General features: G+C 36.5%; 1 protein-coding gene across 9 annotated transcripts in view; it reads right to left on the bottom strand.

Annotated features, from left to right (window-relative positions):
* CNOT4 (CCR4-NOT transcription complex subunit 4) overlaps window positions 1-18,790 on the bottom strand; it is a 114,041-nt gene extending 95,251 nt beyond the window's left edge. For 4 of the 9 annotated variants that reach the window (XM_019750758.3, XM_019750740.3, XM_019750763.3 and 1 more), the window contains exon 1: window positions 18,573-18,786. The gene's annotated coding sequence lies outside the window, so the exon portion shown is untranslated. Of the gene's footprint in view, window positions 1-18,572 lie in introns of all 9 variants that reach the window. The other 5 variants (XM_074315331.2, XM_074315334.2, XM_019750734.3 and 2 more) reach the window with 3 other exon arrangements.
* Window positions 18,791-22,783: the final 3,993 nt, after the last annotated feature.

Raw genomic sequence — 22,783 nt, 5'->3', positions numbered from 1 at the left:
GACAAACATAGCACCAAAAAACAAAAACAAAAACTTTAGACCAATATTTCTCACAGATTTAGATACGAAATCCTAAACAAAATATTAGCAAATAAAATCCAACAATGTATAGAAAGATTATTGGGATTTATTCTGAGTACATGTGGCTGATTGATCATTTAAAAATTAATCAGTGTAATCTACCATATCAAAGGGCTAAGGAATAAAAATTACATAATCATATCAATTGACAGAAAAAGCATTTGATAAAATTCACAATAAAAATTTTTGGTAAACTAAGAATAGGGGGGAACTACTTCAATTTGATAAAGAACATCTATAAAAAGCTCACAGCTATCACCACAACTTAATAGTGAAAACTATATGCTTCCCCCAAGCTCAAGTACATACAAGGCAGGGATGGCTGCTCTTATCAATCTTGTTCAACAGAGTTATGGAAGATCTAGCCAGCAAATAAAGTAAGAAAACGAAATAAAAGGCAAACAGATTGGAACAGAAGAAAAATAAAATCTGACCCAATTTGCAGATGACATGACTTTCTACCTAGAAAATGCCAAGGAGTCTACCCAAAAAATCCCCTGGAACTAATAAGAGAGTTCTGCAAGGTCACGGGATACAAGATTAATACAAAAAATCAATCACATCCATATACACTAACAATAAACATGTGAAAACCTAAATGACAAATACAATGCCATTTACAATTGCTCCAAAGAAAATGAAATACTTAGATATAAATCTAACAAAACGTGCAGGATCTGTATACAGAAAAGTACAAAATGCTGATGAACGAAATCAAAGATCTAAATAATTGGAGAGATCATTTTCATTGATTGGAATATACAAGTAAAGATACCGATACTCCACAAAAAGATCTTCAAGTATAATACAATTTCCAGCAAAATCCTAGAAACATTTTATTTTTTGCAGTTATAGATAAAAGTTTATTCTAAAATCTGTATGGATTTTTAGAGGACCTTTAAAGGAAAAGGTCCTACATGACCTAAGCATTTTGAAAATTATGAATCCAGTGGGAAGAATCATTCCTCAGTATGTTTCAGCTTACTACACAGCTCCAGTAATCAAAACAGTGTGGTACTGATGGGGGGATAGACATATAAATGGTTAGAACAGAACTGAAAACCACCCAGAAATATGTCCACACAAATTTGTCCAACTAATTTTTGACAACAGTACACAAGCAGTTCAATGGAGGAAAGATAGCCTTTTGAACAGAAGGTGCTGGAGCTACTGGACTTAAAAAGAAAAAAAGAATCTCAACCCAAACCTCCTAACTTATACAAAAATGAACTCAGAATGGATTACAAACTTTTATGTAAAATTATAAAACTTTTAGAAAAAAATTTACAGAAAATCTTCAAGACTTTGGAATAGAGTTTTTAAGAGTTCTTAGACTTGACACAAAAGGCACAACACTTACAAGGAAGAATTGACATATTGAGTCGTAACATAATTAAAACTTTTGCTCTGAAGACCCAACGAAGGGGATGAAAAAGCAAACTACAGACAGGGAGAAAATATTTGCAAACCACTTATTTGACAAAGAACTTGTACCTAGTATATATAAAGAACCCTCAAAACTCAACAGCCAAAAAAATCCAATTAGAAAATGGGCAAAAGACATAAACAGACCTTTCACCAAAGAGGATATACAGATGGCCAATGAGCACATGAAAAGATGCTCTACCTCTTTAGCCATTAGGGAGTACAAATTAAAACTACAATGAGATATCATTACACACTTATTTGAATGACTACAATAAAAAACAGGGATAACACGCAATCTAATTAGAATGCAGAGAAATTCATACGATCCTTGTGGGAACGCAAAATCATACAGCTATAGAAAACAGTCTTGAAGCTTTTTAAAAAACTAAATATGCCCTTACTAGATGACCCAGCATTTATTCCAGAGAAATGAAACTTACGTTTACACAAAAATCTGTATACAAATATTCAGATCAGTTCCATTAGTAAGAGCCAAAAAACTGAAAACAATACAAATATCTAACAGGTAAATGTTAAACAAATGTGGTATATCCACACCATGAAATACTACTCAGCCATAAAAAATGAACAAACATTTGATATACACAACCTAGGTAGATTCAGAAATTATTCTTATGGATCCAAATCCAAATTTAAGTCTACACAGCCAATAGAAATCAGTACTATCCTCAAAATTTAGGAGGAATCAAAACGGTAAAGAAGGTATTCTAAGATCCGAAAAACTGACAAGGAGCAAAATCTTATTTCAGTCTACCCAAGTCTATCAAGTTGTCCTTCCATCGAGCACCCAAGAAGGTGAATTTAGGGGGTGGCCCGTTAGCTCAGTTGGTTAGAGCATGATGCTTGTAACACCAGGGTTGCTGGTTCAATCCGCACATGAGCCAGTATGAGCTGTGCCCTCCACAACTAGATTGAAACAAAGACTTGACTTGGAGCTGATGGGTCCTGGAAAAACACACTTAAAAAAATAACTTTAAAAAGTTTAAAAAAAAAAAAAAGGTGAAGTTAGTGCGCTGACTTTCCTTCTTCATTTCCATAATTCCTGTTATCTATATTATCTTGATTCTCTCCTCCCTAGGTATCTTCTTTTCCCCTAATTGTCCTTGTTTATAAAAAAACTTTTTATCAATTCCAATCATTTAAAAAGCAAAAAGATTCAAGTCTTTGACCCAAACTTTGAGTATAATAAATATAATAGTTCTCCATTAAATAAATTATTTTCAAATGCCTAACAAAGTCATTTTTGTTAATGCCTTTATGGCAACAACATATTACAGATTACTTTTATGGATTATGGATTATGTTTAAACAGACAAAATTCTCTTTTCTCGTATGTAATTTTTCAATCCATTTTTTCACCAGATACAAATTACCTGTAAGTTTTAAAATTATATGTTAATAATGGAAGGATTATAAAACAAACTACTGATAGTCCTAATATTAAGTAGTCAATATAAGATCAACCCTGGTACTTTTAAATTCTTCCTTCAAAATTCTTCCAGGCAATATAGAGAAAGAATAACTTATGCTTAAGTAGCAGGATATGGCAAAAGTCAACTGGTTAAAAAAAAAAGAAAACAGGGCTTAAGAAAGTTAATACTAAGAAGGATAACAACATAAAAGTATTTAAATTCAGAAACAAATCCTTTTATAATACATAATACCAACACCATTTTTAGTGAATATATAATGGCTCATTATCTGCGTTAAAATAACTCTTAAAAGTGTTGAGGCAAAGAGAAAGGTAATTTTAACAGCAGTGTCCAAGCAAAATATAATGCAAACCACAAATATAATTTAAAATTTTCTATAACCACATTAAGAAAAAATAAGAAAGGTAATTAATTTTATTTAACCAATGCATCCAAAATATTATCAATTCAACGTGTATTATTTTAAAAATTACTAAAGAGATCTTTTATAATTTTGTACTGAGGGTTCAAACTCCAACGGGTATTTTACACTTAGCGCACATCTCAATTCAGACTAGCCACATTTCAAGTGCTCAATAGCCATATGTAGCTTATAGGTATCACATTGGACAACACAGGTCTAAGAAATGGCTTGAAAAAAACAAGAATATATCAGACCAAGAGATTAAGTACAATAATTGGAAAGGATCTAAAAATCAATAGTAATATATATACAATATTACAATTTGTAAGATAAATAATCAATAGTAACATATGTATACAATATTACAATTTATAATTGTTGATTCCCACCCAGTACAAGTGGACTCTAAATAAAGTAACCAAGGGAAAACTCATTAGAGAACATTTGCCTTGTAAAAAGACAAGAAATGAACTGTGAAGTTCTTTTTTGCCAACCAATCTCCAAGCTTCTTTATATATATACAATATAACTCCTCTAGAAATCATTAGCATCATATCATGACAAGTACATTCACAGTAGCCTATAAAAACATCTTTCAGTTTCCCCATAATTGTAATATATTATGGGGAAATGTATTACACATTTCTTTTTCTCCTATTTGTATCAATTTCCCTTTTACTATCATGTTCAGTATCATTCTGCTGGAAACTTTGTTAACAAAACTAAAACTAACTCACGTGGAAGTCTTAAGAATGGGTTTCAGGATATCTGAAAAGAGTATTTAAAGTATACAACCCTAAATTAAATAGAGCCAAAAGTCTTAATAAATACAACATTTCTATCTGGAAGTAGGGAAAAACAGAGGAAGAGTAGGGATGGGGGAGGACACTAAATTTGGCAGGGATTAGAAGGAAAGCAAGTGTTGCAAAATAGGTTAGAGGTAGTAGTAAAATACCAGACCTCTATTACGAAAGTGTGGCCTAGTCTTCCATTCAAAGCAACTTTTTGGAATAGCAAGCAACTCAGACCCTTTCTTTCCAATTTCTTTGGGAATACAGGTGTTAAGTCTTCCTGTGTGTGGGCTGGAGTTTAGTAAGGAAAGAGGAAGGCCATGAAGCCATGCCTGATAACTTCTTCCTCACCCATAAAAACTGGCAAAATCAAAGCCTACATTCAAGATGACTTCCAAGCCAAGGAGATATAGTATAAGATAAACTAGAATAATCTCTAACCTTATCAACTCATGAAACTTCTTAAATGTGGAGCAAAATCTCTTGCCATCCGACTTAGGGTTTCAAAGGATCATTGTGACAGCTGTAACGGACTATAGTAACAGACTATAGAGAAAAGGGTAAAAGCAGGGAAATCAGTTAAAAGGCTATTGCAATTACCCAGCAAGAGATAGTGAAGGCTGTGGAAATGGGAAAAACTGGTCGGATTCTGGGTATGTTTTAAAGGTAGAGCCAACAATTTCCTGATGGAAAGAATGAATGTGGGAGGTGAGAAAAACAGAATTAAGAATGACTCCAAGATTTCTGGCCTGAGCAACAACTGAGACGACGAAGGCTGTGTGTGTGGGTGGAGCAGGTACGGGACGGCAGATTTGGAAGGGAAGAGTAAGATTCCATACTGGACACGTTGAGTTTGAGATCTATAATAGTGATTCAAGTGGAGCTATTGAGTAGGCAACTAAATACACAAATATGGAGTTCGGGAGAGTGGATTTGGGAGTCACCAACATTCAGAAGGTATTCAAAGCGATGAAACTAGCAGAGATCACTAGTTTTTTTCTATCTCGTGAGGACAGATAGAAAATAATCAAGGACTGAGCCCTGGGATATTCCAAGGATAGAGGTAGGCAAAAAGGAGGATCTACCAGGAAAGACTAAGCAACAGCAGCCAATGAGTTTTGAGGAAAACCAAGGGGAGGTGGTACCCTGAAAGGCAAGTGAAACAAGGACATCGAGAGAAAAATCAATGATCACATAAGATCATATAAGATGAAAAACTACTAGATTTAACAATGTCATTGTTGGGAGACCTGAACAAAAACAACGTTAGTACAATGGTAGGGACGACAGCCTGACTGCAACAGGCATAAGAGAGAACGTGATAAAAGTAGAACAAGCACATTAACCAGAGGAACTGGGATTAGAAAGAAGCAGACAGTTCATCTGCGGTAACGGAAGGCGAGCAAGGTCTGTGAGTCAGACCGGGAGTCACACAGAGCGCTGGTGGAGTCTGTCACTGTGCTTCTGACGACTCCTGTTTTCTAGTGAAGCAGAAAGCGGGGCCATCAAGCGAAAGTGACCGTGAGGAGGAGAGGTGACAGTATGAGGAGAAGTGCAGGGGTATATGCCAAGTCATCCGGCAGTGGGGAAACTGAATAAACTAAGGAAACAGACTACGGTGCCAGACAATATTAAGGGCCACGTGAGGTTTCCTCCCATGAATTTGAAGTGAGACTGGTCATATCGCTCTATTTTTCTTCAGTTACTTGCAGCCACATTGGTACAGACATGAAGTACTCAGAGAATGTGCTTTACCTAAGGCTGAGGTTTTGCCAAGTAAGTATGAAGAAGGAAGGAGCAAGGGAGTTGAGGGCGTATTACAGGGACCGACTGTAGCAGTGGCTGGTCCCTAGTAATGAAAGTATGTGCGGTGAGGAAGAAAGGTAACCAAGGGGGCAAAGGACAGTGCAAAGGGTACAGCCTCTGAGGACTGGACGCCCTAATGACAGTAAGATTGTTGAGTTGGGGTACCAGGTGGAATGAGCTAAAAATATAGATGGTGGTCAGAGAGGTGGTTGCATGAATTAAAATTTATGGAGAGGTTCACTTCATTGGTAACAACAAGGTATAAGATATGACCATGGAGTGAATGGCTGAGAGAGGGTAGAGAGCAAGGTCATTAAAGAGGAATTTTAAAACTTAAGAGGCCACAGTATTAGAAGGATCATAGATGGTACATGCTGAAATCACCAAGAATTAAAAGAGGCATAGTATTAGCAAGAATGACAGTGAGCTAGGAGCTAAAATAGTCCAGAAAAGCTAAGGAGTAATCTAGAATGCAGTAGATGCCAGCAAACATGAGGGTTTATGGACAATATAACCTATTAACAGACGAGTTTTAGGGAAGAGAGCAGAGGACATCTGCCTCATTTCCAGGCTGAGTAGAACCAGTCTCCCTCTTTCATTCCTATTCAATGGAGGAAGTCAGAATGGGAAATACGGTCTTAAATCTCAGTGCAAGGGATTCCCACTGACCCTTGATGGTGGCATATAAGAAAAAACTGAAGATGGGAGGGGGTTGGGGGACTGAGTGAAAAAGGTGAAGAGATTAAGAAGTATAAACTGGTAGTTACAAAATAGCCACAGGGATGGAAAGTACAGCGCAGGGAATATGGTCAGTAACACTGTACTAACCCTGTACAGTGCCAGGTGGGTGCAGCCTAATCGGGAGGATCACTTCGTAAATTACATAAAAGTCTAACCACCAAGCTATACACCGAAAACTAATATAAAATAATACTGAATGTTAACTGTAATGGATTAAATTTTTAAAAATAAATAATGAAAAACTTAATAGCGAATATGTAAGAGGGATGCAGAGGAAACATCTCCTCAGAAAAGCAGAGAGCAGAGGAAATGTTCAGGGGAAAAAAACAAGGATCCAGGAGATTTTGCTGATGATGGAGAGGAGTGAAAAGATACTGAAGTGTGAGGCATGAATGTCACCTGAGAGATGGTGGTAACAACATAAAAACGGATAAAGGATATAATAAGGTTAGTTCTGATGAACCTCTGGCAAGTCACAGTGTCAAGGCTGTGAGTGCTGTGGGGGGCGGCGGGGTAGCTCCCTGTCAACACAACACAACAGTCTGGGCAAGCACCCTCTCGGTGTCAGGGCAAAGGGCTTCTCCTTTACCTCGAATGACGGCTTGCAAGGACACTGTCATGCGCTCCTAAGGCTGTTAGAGAATTTTTTTTAATTAATAAAACAAACAGTTCCTAGCATCTTAATGAGCACTCAAAGATATGCTTTTATTAGCTAATCAAATGTAAAATATAACTATTGTAGCAAAAAAAGACATTCATCTTATATTTTCCTTTCCTCAGCTAAATGGATTTCCCAAGTGATTTCCTGGAAAACCAGGATCAAAATGGACTCAAAACTCATTTGAAGAAGAGGAAGTCTTGGAGGTCAACTTTTATGCAGTGTCCATCAATCTCAGAAAAGTGACTCTCCTCCAAAAAAGTATCACCACCACCAGTCCTTGAACTCATTTCTGCATCCACTCAACTTCAATGGTAAATAACTTATTCATTCCAAAAGCATATGCTGAGCACCAACTCTGTACCAAGTACTATTCCCAGAACCTGGGATACATCAAGGAAACAAACATCCTCCCTTACCTAGTAGATGGAGATCAACAACAAACAGCATATATATTATGCATAAGTGGCTTATATGTTTGAAGATAAATATTACAGGAAAACATAAAACAATGCAAATAATGGTATCTTAACTGTAAATAAATAGCAGGGTAGGCCTAGTGAAAAGGAGATGATTTGAACAAAAGTCTGAAGAAGCTGAGCCAGCTATGTTGATATTTGGGAAGGTGTTCTCCAGAGAGGGAATAGCCAGGACAAAGGTTCTAAGGCTTTTTCATTTAGTTCTTGCTACTACTTGGCAATAATTTTATTAATTTCTTTATTTTTCTATTTCTTCTCTTCCAGCCTCCAATCCAGTGGAGACAATAATAACAGCTAACACTTACCAAACGTTGGACAACAATAACAGCTAACACTTACCAAACGTTTACCACATACCAAGTACTGTTCCAAGTGTTTTTAAGGGATTAAATAATTTAATCCTCACCATAGCTCTATGAAATAGGTGTTACCATTGCCTCAAGACTACAGACTTAGCAAGAAGAAGAGGCCTGAAAAAGCACCTGTATTGTCTACTATAGAACTTAACATCCAGCACAAATGGCTTCCAGCTTTCTCATCTCTAATACACATCTCTAAAAATACACATTCAATAACTAGGAAAGCTGCTATGATGATGTCTTCTTGCCATTTTACCAGACATTTTCTAGACTGAGTGGTCTTTACCTACAATCTCCACTTATCATCTTCCTTACTGTCCCCCCGATTTCATTTATATTCCCAGTTACATTCCCAGGCTACTGAAATCGCTCTAACGTGGTTAGTGATTATGACACCACAAGCCTAGGGGCTTAACTATTCTCATTCTCCTTGAATATTGTGTTAGACCATGTCAATGTCTTTTCTTCTTGAAATAGAAGCAATACCATGCTTCTTCCTATCCCTATCTGTGACCTCTCTCCTAGAAAATCTGTTTCCTGAGACTTACACTTTCTCATTTTCCTCTACCTCCCTAACTGTACCTTTAATAATAATTTTTTCACTTCTGTCCCTTAAAAGTAGGGATATCAAAAGTTTAATTAGGGCCCTTTGTGCTTCTCTCTCTGTTAACTCAGTTTCCAATAAGGTTCATTCATCCAATAAATATTTACTGAGCCCCTTCTCTCTCCACCACGTTCTCTGGATAGGTCAGTGAACAGGACAAAAACAAAACAAAACAAGAAAACAACTTTCTATGCTACCAATAACACTCAAAACTATCTTCTCCTAAACACTATTTTAAACACATCACTCTCCTGACTTTAAAAAGTAAAAAACAAAATTTTGCAATGATTCCCCTCTTATCAACCAAATCTAAATTTCTTTGCCTTAGTTCAAAACGCTCCATAATATTTTCCATCATACCTATCCATGTTCATTTATCATAATTCCATGATTCAAAAAAAATTCCAGGAAGGCCAGTTCTTTGATTTCCCCTCAAACATATTACCTGTGTTTCCAGCTGATCAAATAACTACGGAAAACACATGTCCAGTATCTAAGCATGCAAAAGTGCATTGAATAAAAAGGTAAGTGTTCAAAAATGGGTGTTTTTTTGGATCTTTGAAATGTGTAAAAATAGCAAACACGTATACAGGGCTTACTATTTGCCAAACACTATTCTAAGCACTTTAAGTATATTAACTCCTTTATTCCGTACAACAATCCTAGTATCTCCATCCTACAACTGAGGAAGCTGAGGCCCAGACCGGGTAAAAAGTGACTTGCTCTCGGTCTGGCAAGTATTAAGTGGTGGAGCCAAGATTCACACTCAGCCTGGCTCCATACTGTACTGTATGCTTCCCATAGGAGCAATAAATAAAAATAGGGCGAGTTCAAAGGGCTTGCCTGGAAAACTACTGAAAACTAGGTTCAACTATAAAAAATCATTTAAGTTAGCCCTGTACTCCAAATACTGAAGAATAATATTTCCTTTAATATCATGCCAAATCTTCAAAATTCTAGAATTTAGCAGTATATAACAAAAAGCACAATCTATAAACACAAACACTTCACATATTATTCAGAGTTCTCCAAAGCTGCTGAAAATGTTTGCTAGGCATGATAAAAGAATATATGGTGACACATGACAAACAAATGTTCTATTTAAAGTATTTTCCTGTCATACTTGTTTTCATCAGGATCAAAACAGACTTGAGTACAACGCAGGCAAGCTAACTCCCTTAAAGAAAGACTACTAACTGTACTTTTGGGAAGCAAAATCACATCTAGAACAAGGTCCAGTATAACAGAAAAGACTGTAGTAGAAGCAAAAATTCCAAAGAAGTCCCACTAAGCATCTAACTCATATAGGTACTCTTCAACCTATCACCAGCTCTATGACTAAAAGACCTTTTAAAAGGTTTCTGAAGATTCATTTAGTAAATTCATCAAGCTATTTTATAACCGATTACATAAAATTAAAAGTGAAAGGCAGAGGTTCTTCCATTAAAATATCTTAAAATGACACAACCCTAACACGTGAGCAGATGGGGAGCACCGTACCTACCATTTTCTTCTCTCTCCCCTTACCCTCTGGCAGAGAGAAGACACAAAAATTGTCAGGGTTTGAGCTGAAGAGATTAAAATGCAGAAGCCACCATGGACACTAGCTTGCCTTTCTAAGTACTGAGAGCCTAACTTAGAGGAACCTAAAGTATGCAGCCACCGGCAGCCAAGAGCCAGTGCCATGAATGCCTCAGGCAAAACTACCCAGTAGCCATTATTAGGATTTGAAGTCTTCCCACTTTCTATTCTGCCTCTCCTCCTTTGTCCTGGGTCTCTAATGCACCTACCTCCTGGCTAGCCAAGGCACTCCTAAAGCTACTCACACAAAATCAGCTCCCTCCTAAGAACTGTATGAATGGAAACTATGCAAAGTGTTAATAATCTGAGATTAATTCAAGTTATTAAAACCTGAGATTTTAGGAACAGGGAGCCGTTTCTCTCCCCACCACCACCCACCATGACACTTATAAGTGGCTCCACACTCCAGGGAGTTAACTTAAAATTTCTTGGGGAAAAGAATGGATCGGCAGCTACCACTGAAAATAGTCTCAAATACTACACTACATATTTGATATTTACTTCCCTCCCACATACACTGGTGGCAGGCAATGAGAAAAAACACACAATCCTTCTCAAGATTCTCCTGTACACAGAGGATCTCAATTCAATCTTAAATCCAAAATTAACACATTAAAGCCCCTGTTAAAACAAACTCCCAAGGAGAGGGCAATAGCTTTCTATTACAGTGACCATATTAAATGGCACACATGACTAGCTAAATAAAGTAAAAAATTCCAAAAATAGCTCATGTTACCAGAATTAAAGTCTTAGGATGGAAGGAATGTCAATGAAAAACAGATATTTCCCAATAATGTACTATATTGCATCATCGTCTTTATCCTTACTAATATTTCCTAAGTACCTAAAAAGTGCATGGCAGTAATGGTAGGTCATATCTTTTATAATAACAAAAACAAAAATGATTGGTAAATTAAGATAAATTTAATTTTGAAGTTGTAAGCACCTAAGCTTGAGATGTTTTCACTCAATTGTGAGAATTCTTGAGATCCGCATGCTAAGTACTGTGGAGAGGGAATACTCGTCCTATTGAAGGAAGCAGGAAAAGCTTAAATGGCAACACAGTGTTATCCATCTATTATGTACAACGCCAGAAGCAAGAAATCTACTTCCCCCCACCCCGGCTCCATAAGGTGAAATGTGAAATTTTCCTTCACAAAACAAAGAAAGCATGCTATCCAAAAATACACAATTGATGAAGAAAGTTGGCTTAATGAAGAGTCAACAAATGAAAACACAGAAAAGAATAACTTCTAACATCTCAGAACTTTAAAAAATTCCAAATAAAACAAATGTGGCTACTGTTGAACCAGATCTGTTTTAAATAATACCTTTGCAAAACAAAGTATACCAAAATAAAGACTAAATTTTCATTTAATAATGTCCCTACATTTTTCTTTGGCCTGCTGATCTAACCCTATCCATTCTTAAGGGAGTTAACAATATTTAGTGCCCTATTTCATCAGAATTTCTTCTGCTTTAATCAGGTCATTATCAAATTTTAAAGATACCCAATAATATATACTGGTTATAAGCTGTTCAAATATAAGTTTCCTAATACCCTTTCTGAACTCACACACACATAAACAGATGAGGCACAAATATATTTTACAAATGAAATATGCTCCATCTCTTTACTACCATATAATTATTTTCCCAACTCTTATTCCGCAGTGAGTGAATATCTAAAACTACTTGAAAATAGAAAATAGAAAGTATTTGAAAACACTGGTAGCTATTTTCTACTGAAATCTTTTGACATTGTTATTTAAATAATCATGCATCACTTCCGTTCCAAAAGCTGGACTTCGATAATAAACGCAGTTTACTATCAAAGACAAATAGATCTAGTTTTCTCAGTTCTCCATTCTCTAAAACCTTGATATCACTTCTGTATATAAGTGACTAAAGGGACTAAGGAGAAGATGGAATCAATTAGCTGCCAAATCCTGTAGAATTTCTGCACTAACATCTCTCCGATGGCCCCTTACCTCTGTGGCCTAGATGCTAATTTTTCACACCCACTGTCAACCCCAAAATATGCTGCATACTACTGAAAGGGCAATCTTTCTAAAAAGCTCTTTTATTATGTCATCGTCTGCCCCCTACCAACCTCTAATTGCTCCTTACTGCTTAGCAGCTCAAATCCGCCCTGACACTGAACACACCTTTCATAATCTAGCTCGACCGGACCCTACTACACTAACTTCTGTGACACCATTCCCAGAAATTGACACCTTATTCTACTGCGATCAGATTCCTTACATCCCTCTCACATCATGCTGGTCCCAACAATAAATGTTTGCTCATGTTTCCATCCCACACATGGAATGTATGGAATGTTCTCCTTCTGGAGATGCTCTTCCTCTGCAGATAGTACATATTCTTTATTCAAGTTCCACTTTCTCCGGGAAGCCCCACTCCTAGAATTTTAGTCTGCAGATACCCCTACACCAACATACTGGACTCGGACTATATGTACCACACATATAACACATTATTTGTATAAAGCTTTGGATAATGCTAATATATTATTATGAAAGCAGACCCAATGAGATAATAAACTCTTAAAAGAGATGGGCCATTTCCTAAGAAGTGGGTCGATAATAAATACTCAAAGACTATTTGGACAAGCTAATTGAATAATCCTGATTTTTAAAAAAAACCAAGGTATTTTATGTCAAAAGAGTTCTAGTACAAATGAAATAAAATGATAACTCCAATTTGCTTCAAAATAACCCAGGTCAATGAGAGGGGACAAGGAGTAAAGTAACTGGGTATATAGATGAACCCAGATTGGCTATGAATTGATAATCTTTCAAGTGACAGCTATACAGAGGTACACGTCTACTTTTATACTTGTTTAAAAATTTTCACATTAATAAGTTCATTTTTCTAAGTACAAATAATCTCTTCACTTAATTTTAAATGACAAAAGCAAAATACATTGTAACATTTTTTCCCAACAAATGCCTAGGTCCCCATTAAGAGTAAGAAAAACTTTTCCTAGAGAGATCTAATTTGGCAGGGAACTTGCATGATCCTAATTCTTATCTAAGAATTAATAAAAATTAGAGGAAAAAACTAATCAAAATGAAGGGGATCTCCATCAAAACAAAAATTAATCTTACTACCAAAAGAAAAACTGCTTATTTCAAATATTTACTCAATTACTGCCTTCACAAATGGGTCCACCCAAACAACTGCTGAATACCAAAAAACATTAGTAAAAAAAAAAAAAAATCAAAGCAAAACAGGAAAAGCAGAAAACAAGAAAAAAAAGTTGTACAAATCAGCCAATGTTATTTCAGGAAATTCACAATCTGAAGACATCAGCACCCTTAACAGGGGATGAATTAGTAGGTTCTTAAATAATAAGAAAAATTAGCACTTCCTCTTTATTTCAAGGACTGCAAAACATGCTTAAGAAATTTCAGATATTTGGCTTAATGACAATGTATCTGTTTGTTACTGCTAAGGAATGCACTACTCCTTTGATATTTGTCCGTAGCTACTTTTCAAATCACTACAATTTTCCCCACAACATTATTCATTAATTCCTTCCAAAAGCAGTAATACAACATCTATTATCTTTATTCTTCTAATTACACTGTTTTTTTCCCTTCACTTTTTCTCCCCAAACTGGCTATGGACATTTATACAAACCAATCTAATTATTCTGATTTCCCCTTCTCTAATTTTCTCTAAATACTCAAGAGGTGAGATTTCAGTTATCATTACTTAAAAAAAAATAAAAAAAAAATTGATTCTGAACAGATACCTGACATATACAGATACAAATAGCAAGGTTTTTCCTAATAGTGATAGATCATCTGCCCATTACCCAATGCAATTAAAATTTAAAACAGGAAAACTTTCGTGTATAAACAGAGTTTAGTAAGAATGAAACTATCCACACAAATAAACTCCTTAGGGAAAAAACTCATACTCAAATTGCCTTGTATTTGTACTACCTTTAAAGTTAAGCTTTTCTATGGTAGCAAGTAAAAATAATCATCTTTTTAGTTAGCAAAAGAAGCATCTTCTTTTTAGTAATTTTTCTCTTCTGGTAAAAGAAAGTCTGCTATGGGAAAGTTAACCTAAGGGGCCAAAATACTGTTGAAATTTTCTCTTCTGTAAATTACTTTCTGATTTAAAAAAATGAAAGAATCATACTATGAAAAAGAAATGTGACAAAACTCACTGGATTATATCACTACACTTGAAAAAGTTGGCATTTACCACACAATTTTTTCTAATAAAGAAGGCCACATAATAACGAGATTAAAAACAATTCTGAAAACAATTTCTTTCAGAAAACCACTAAATATGATTTTAAAAGTTCCACTTATCTTCTTTCCTTGCATCACTAAATAATTCAGTAAATCATGCTATCTTTATAATTGTGTACTCTCAACTTTTGAAAAAAATACATATCTTCAAATATCAAGGATATTGCTACACTTTACATGAGAATGGACATTTGCAGATTTTTCCTATTATCTCTGAGGTAACATACAATTTTTAAAATCTCAGAATATGTTAACAAGTTTTATCTAATACATGCTATTCCAATGGGATGAAAACCATTTACAAGCTCCACTTAGATTAAGAAATCCTTTGAGAAAAGTATGTAGTACATTCTAGTTATACTATTTCTAGAACACTAAAAATCTCGATAACCTATTTCCCTACTGTTTTTCTTTGGAACCAACTGAGCCAAATGTAACTTCCTTCACAAAAAGTCAAGACAGGTACTGTACTTAATGACCACAAGCTAACTAAATTTTCAGCAGAGGCTGAAGTTTTCACAAATCAAAACTTTCTATTTCACTTGAATGGTCTATAAAAATAATAAATAACACTGAGCTGAAATATATCCAATTGGGTATTATTTACAGGCACCAAAAAAAACTTTTGTAACTATTAAAATGAAGAGTGTAGCTTCACCTTAAAACAATGAGTAGGGAAGGAGAGAAAAGGGAGACTTCTAAAATCATACTACTTAAGCTGAGAAGATATTTTTTCATTCTCTTAAGACATGTAAAATCATTTTTAAAATAAAACTCCCTCCTCTTTCTTTTACATAGTAATGAGTTTCAGGTTATCACTAATGTTCCCATTTAGACTGAAGCTGAGGGCATTACAATTTTCCTGCATTTGGCCATTTGATTATAACTGTCTCATCTCAATATAATTAAAGATTTGTCTATGCAACTTTATGAAAACAAATTTTATAGTAAGTCAACTTTAAGTAATTCATGTTCCAAAACTTTCCTATAGATATCCATCTGAAGAATTCAACAACTGAACCTGGTAAACTACCAAAAACAAAAACTGAACCTGGCAAACTAATCAAAAAACAACAACAACAGCCATAGCCCTATAAAGCTGCAATGCTCATAATGTTACATCTAAAAACTTAAACCATACAAAAACATTTTGAAATCTCAGCTCCTTATTTCCTCTCAAAATGTCAAAGAACTTTAGATCCCTTTAGATGTGCTAAAGATCCCAAATGAAATTCGTTTTGACTTCAGTGCTGAAACTAAGAATCTGATGATTGCAGGAAAAAAGGATGGAGTGGAGAAAATTACCTGAGAATGTTATTTACTGAGGAAAAGAAAAAATTTACAAAAGATGTACTAAAATAATTTTTTCTCTTCTGCCAGACACACAGTCCTCTCCTAGAACACACTGCTTACGATTCAGACAAGTACGACTGCCAAGGGTTTCTAAACCTGTGTGTTGGGCTTGTTGCAAGTAGAAAGCTTCTCCACCAGCATATTACAATGAAAAAAAAAAAATACATTATTTACTTAAGAGTAAAGATCAATTGCATTATACATGTTCCTATTGATAAATTAGATGAGAGTAATATTTTTTTAAAAACCTCAAGCTATAAGTTAACATTATTTACTTAAGAGTAAAGATCAATTGTATTATACATGTTCTTATTGATAAATTAGATGAAAGTAATATTTTTTTAAAAACCTCAAGCTATAAGTTAACATTATTTACTTAAGAGTAAAGATCAATTGTATTATACATGTTTCTATTGCTAAATTAGATGAAAGTAATATTTTTTTAAAAACCTCAAGCTGTAAGTTAGGACAAGGTTTGCTATATAAATTACTTCTAATTCTCAAGAGTAGGGATTTAATTTAGTTTCCCCAAATTGGAGCTTAAGTGGCTAAAAGGAAAAAAGAAGTTTTATAAACAGCTTTTCTAACCTCAGTTTACATTTGATAAAACAGGCCATTTATCACAATTAAGTGACAAAAATACTAAAAGTAATATTCTTCAAGTATTACAGGTAAAATTGGTAAAAATCACAATACAGTAATGTGCACAAGTGATTAAAAGAGTAACTATATGTATCTGTGTTTACACTTGAGATATTACTACTTTTGCAAATAAGAGGAATATTGCTGCATGAGATTGCTACTATGAATTTTAACATTTTCACATACATCTTAAGGACACAATGTCTTATTTATGTTTAAATTTGAGATGTATCTGATCTATGTAATCCTGTTTGATTTTCTGGTAAGTCTTTATTTCACAAGGGTCTGATTACAGCAAAAGCTCCCTCTTCCCATTATGCCATTAGTCAGTATATTTCAATTTAGCTGTCTCCAAAATACAGACATCATAAACCACCTCTTGCTTCTAGTTTTCTGCTTTTCAATGTAGATAATGACAGTGAGTACCACCAAATGATGTATCTGCACTTTGTCATTTCCTTCCCCCAGCCCTCTTCTTTTCTATGGAAAGAATGAGGGATTTAATTTTGGAGGAAAAAAAAAAAATATCTTTTGCATACACACCTCATGGGTTTTCAAAAAAAAAAAAAAGCAATTTATTCAGATACCTACCATTCTAGAAATGTTAAAAGAAAACTTCCCAAATCCAAAAATACTAAGTCTGACATTAGCCGGAGAGGAAATTTCCACTCAAACCATAAATAAAATGTCATCAATTAAGCAGAACCTGTAAGTCACTTAGTCAATAATCAATTCTCAATATGGAATCTGTAACCCACCTATAACCTGCATACAATCAAAATATCACTTATATTTGCTTCTGTTCACATAGGAAATTTGGTTGTGTCAGACTTATCTTACTTTGAAATGCCTAGGCTAATATTTTGTTAGGATAATCAGAGCCTACATTAAATGTCCTGGGGAGAGGCAATTCAGAAGAACGCTTCGTAGCAGAGACAAACCGGTGCATTAAAAGGAAAAAAAAAAAAAAAACCCCTCCCTACAGAGCGAATAATCCACAAATCACTGAAAGCAAACGGAAAACGTCCCTCTCCTGAGTAGCCTAAATAAACGCTCTTCGCTCAGAACGTTCCTAGTACCCTCCCTCATTTCACTCACTTTCCAACTTCTTGACTTGCCAGGGGCCAACACCGGGCGCCCCCCCCCCCTTTTTTTCTGGAACTGTATGTTGAAAGCACATAGGATAGAGGGAAGGAACGGACAATTCCCAAGAAAGCTGGGAAACAGGTGGGTTAGAACGATCCGCAGCCTAATCTAGATACTTAAGGGGCAGCTTTAAAATGACAGATGTGGTTAAAAGGACAGGCTGCACATCGGAAGAAGCTCGACGGTGGCAGATAAACGGGGGGCTGGCTGCAGGCACAAGGAGAGGGCAAAGGCTAACTCCAGAATGGTAGCAGTGGAGCAAAACACCAGCAGCAGGACGAGTGGGCACTGAGCAGTGAGACTAACGAGCAGCAGCAACACGGGTCGGAGTGGAAGTGATGGCTTTGGTCTTGGGAGACGGGGGCCACTGGGAAAGGACGTCAGAGGGGGGAAAGGAGGCTGAGAAAACAAGGAGTCCCAAAACCTAAGAATCCTGCCCCAACAAAAATGTAAGGGAGAGAGCTGAAGACGAAAAGCCGCCTCGGCTCCCCAATTGAAGAAATTTTCCAAGGAGTCGGTGCTCGCCGCCGCGCTGCCTCCTGCCCCGCTCCCTTTTCCTGGTGGTAACTGCTGTGGCGTAGAGGGGAGAGGGAGGAAGAGGAGGAGGAGGAAGACCAAGAAAGAGGAGGGTAAAGATGAGGCGGGGGGGTGGGGAGAGAGGGGGGTGCGGCCTGCACAATCCCAGCGAAGCCTCCGCTCTCTCGTAACCGGTCAGCCCCGGGTTTCCCCTAAGCCCAGCCCCGCAGAGACTCACCCGCCTGACTTGCCTCGCTTTTCCTTCAGCCGACTCCACGCGCTGCCGCGTCCTCACGAGAGACCACTGAACGAGTGTCGGGGAAAAAACTCTTCAGAACCGGGCCTGATTGCTTCAGCGAGTCCGACCTTTACGGCTGAGAGAGAGACTCTCAGCTTTCGGTGGGTTCCACAGCCAGACGGGCCACCATCTTACATTAGGGTAAGACTCCTCCGGCTTCCCGTGCGCAGGCGCACACCGATTCGGCAGGGAGGGGCGGGGGAGGGGCGGAAGGAGCGGCGAGCGGCTCCTCCCGCGGCACCCTGGGAGTTGTAGTCTTCGGAGGTTAACCGCCCAGCGGCAAGCCGGGAGTTGAAGTTCTCACTCTTAGGGCGGATGGGAGCGCCCACCTCACGTGGCTGTAAGACGGCGCCTTTCTTCGTGTTTTGCTTCCTTGTCTGCCCTCGTGTGCTGCTGCACGCTGTCATTTGGTCGGCGGTCTTCGTAAGTGTTCCGTTTTCTCCCTGTTTGCTCAAAGACGAGCTTACCAAAACTCGCGGCGAGCTTAACCAATTTAGGAGGAGCTGAGACCGTCTCTTCTCTGCCCCGCCCACCACAGATATTAAAGGGGCGGGGTAAAGGCAGGTTGGGAAGGTAAGAGGAGCGCGGGATTTGATCTAGGGTGAGAATTTGATGCTGAATTGGTATCTGTTTGCGAAAAGTGAGCATTAACTGGTGTCCCATGTTTGCGCATTTTGGAGTCACTCCCCTTGGAGTCACGTCCTCACTATTAATCTCCACGGAAGAAATATCCTAAATTGTCCTATACAAGAGAACGGAAAACCCATGCACTTACAGAAACGTGTTTCTGAGGATAAGAATTTAAGAACATTCTGCGAACTTTGGTGCAAATTATTGTCGGTTCGGTTCCCAGCCTGGACAGCCCTGCGCACAAAGTCACAAGCCCTCACACATCAGTGCATCCCAAAGGATAGAAGAATACACCTGCAATTCCTACGAGCGCCGAGTCACAAAAATCAGGCAATTTCCGGGTTCCTCCCTCTTGCCTCCTAGAATTCTGGTGAGGGTGCCGCTCCAAGCAGTCGTTTTTACTTATTGCGTGTATTGTTCCATTCATTCAGCAAATACTCATTGAGCTCCTGTGTGCCTGCTACTGTTCTATACGTGGGAATATGTGGGTGAGCACAACACAAAATTCCCTGTTCCCACTTTCGGGTTTCCTGTATCTCTTCTAGTGTGTGTTGGGGTGAGGGAAAGGGAAAGGAGGCAATTTGTTAAATACATGATTCACATGCATAGTATGTCACAACTGATGAAAAATTTAAAACAGAGAAGGGGAATAAGGAAAGAGGTTGTAATTTTAAATCTATGAACCTAATCTCATGGTGAGGAGCCTTCATTTCATTCTTATTTTTAATATATGAATTAGTTCTTTGGGTTTCAGTTTCTTCACTGTCAAGCCTAGGGACAACAATTATTTGGTGAAAACTTAACATATGTAATAAACTCACAATTTACCATAAACTTCAAATTATAGAATCATAAAATTATCGAGCAGGTAAACTTGGGAAATCATTTGGATTCACCTTTAGGTAACTGTTTAAACATTCAATACAGGAGACATATATTTTTATGTGTTTTTTATATTGCCAATTTTATAGTGAAATATAAACATAGCAATGAAAAGTAGAAAATAAAAAGAATCCTTTCCGTTATTAAAGATTAGATGCATCACGTTAAGAACTAGGAGTGTTATCAATCATCACTTAATTCAGTGGTTCACAACCTTATTTTACCCACCTTTTTTTAACACACCGTTTTTTGGTAACAAATATTTTCATAACATCTCCTTTATTAGCCTAAAATGAAATTCATAGATATATGATATTGTTTCAAATTAATATAATGCCCTATATAATATAAAATGCAAAAAAAAAAGTAATTTTAATACAATAATTTGTATTTCAATATATAAATGCTCAGACATGTCTAGAATATACAATCAAGTCATCATTTGCAGGCACTATAAATAAAATCCCCATGAATGTGAAAGCTACAAATGCCAAATGACATAGGTATGGTGTTTTAACCACCTTTGGTGGACAACACTCATCTTTCTTCAACGTCCACTGCAAATGCAGTCCTAAAACATTCACCTTTAGAATTATGTAAAAGTAAAAAACAGTTTTATGCTTGTATGTAAAATAGGTCAGGTTTTTCGTACAGACCGTTATATACAGGTTTTTCACATACACTAGAGCATTTAAAACTCATGAGGGACACAAAATAATTTTTCGTGTGAGAAACAGTCCCACATTTTGCAGGGAGTCTTGCTTACTGGCCCCTGCTCAGTATCACCTCTCAGAGTATCCAACACTAGGGGGCAATACCACCCATGCTGAAAGTCATTAATTGATGGAAAATAACAGCAAGGAAATGACATTTCCTAGGTCACCAACTAATTAGTGACAGTCACTACCCTCTCAGGCCAGTGCTTCTTTTACTATACTATTAATATATTATCAGTTTTTCATATATGTGTGTGTATAATTTCATATAAACTTATCTATATAAAACTTAATTCTCATATCATTTTGAAAGTTAATTAACATTTAATTCTGTTACCTAGCTGCCTAGTGATTCCTCAGTGTAGGACATCTATTCACTTAATAAATGTTTTTTACCTTTAACGATTATGCTAGGTGCTAGTGGTACAGCAAAACCCTGTCTCTGTCCTCACAGAGTGTGTGCCTGGTGAAGGAGGCACCGATGAAATCGGATGTATAAATACATACAAGTATATAAATATAATTTCCTATACATAACCATAACTAGTGGTGAGTACTATGAAGGTGTTTACAAGATGTTATGAGAAGGCTTAAGAGGGGAACCTAGTTTAGATTGGTGGGGAAGAGAAGGATAGTCAGGGAAGATCTTTACAAGTTAAAGAGTAGAAAATACGCAGGGACCATGCGGTGAAAAAATCTTACCAGAAGGCAAGTGTGGGCTATGGTGAGCCAGGGGAGAAGTGGTGTAGATTGAATTTAAAGAGAGGCAAGGGCTAGACCATTCCTGAGCCTTGCAAGCCCTGTTAGGAAATGTAGATCACATTCCATGAATAAAGGAAAGCCTTTGAAGGAAAGAGGCATGATCTAGTTTACATTTTAAAAGATCGTGCTACTAAATGTCCATCACTGGGAAAGCTATTAATTTAATTTTTTGTACTTCCATTCTCTGGAATGTTATATGGCTATATAAAAAAGAGAAAAATAAAAAAGCGCCAACCAAAAAATATTTGAATATATTTCTATAGAGCATAGAAAAAAAGAATGGGAGAATACGCACACATACAATATTTCGTGTGTGGTTGGTTACCTTGGGGGATTGCAATTGGAAAGGGGTGGAGGGAGAATAAAACTTTTTAAGTTGCTGTATTGATTTATTGTTATGTGTATGAGTTAGTTTTATTTATTTTTAAAAATGGATCACTCTGCTATGTGGAGAATAGATAGGAGAAAAGAAAGAATGAAAATAGAGAAACTAATTAAGAGAATGTTTCAGTTATCCAGATGTTGGTTCTGATTATGGTGACAGTGAAGATAGAAAAGGGGTAAATTCTAGATACATTTTTTGATACTGAAACAATAGGACTTGGTAATGAACTGGATAATGGAGACGTTCTTATGAATGGCTCTCAGATTTTCTGACTTAAATGGCCTTGTCGATAGATGGTGATTCCTTTAGTAAAAGAATGGTGAGTATTAAAATAGCATCTGTAGAGAGTAGGAGAATAGCTTCATCATAAAAACAACATTTCAGAGAAATAATAATTGCCCATTTGAGACTGGTGAACTTAAAAATCATGGCAATTGTATTTTGCCCAACTTAGTGATTTTTTTTTTTTCTCTAATAATGCTTATCTGCTTGGATTCTGGCATAGGAGCAACATATAGCTGGGCTTAGCTAAACTAGAGGAGACTGAAACCAGGGGAAGTTTAATGTTCAACAACGGTATGGGTTTCCCATTTTTTCAACCTTCAAAAATTATGAAAATATGGATATTTTTAATAAATAAAATTTTCAAGTTGTTCTTAGGATATAGTCTCAAATGTAGACCTACTGGGCCAAAGGAAATGATGAGTTTTATGACCCCTGTTAGGGCCAGATTAGTATTCATTGAATATTAATGAATATTAATGTCACTATTTGTG

The sequence above is a fragment of the Rhinolophus sinicus genome, chromosome 8 (genome assembly GCF_057876585.1).
Source record: "Rhinolophus sinicus isolate RSI-liver-muscle chromosome 8, RSI-T2T, whole genome shotgun sequence".
Classification (NCBI taxonomy): domain Eukaryota; kingdom Metazoa; phylum Chordata; class Mammalia; order Chiroptera; family Rhinolophidae; genus Rhinolophus; species Rhinolophus sinicus.
The sequence above is the reverse complement of the archived record's forward strand: the minus strand, read 5'-3'. Positions and strand labels throughout refer to the sequence as shown.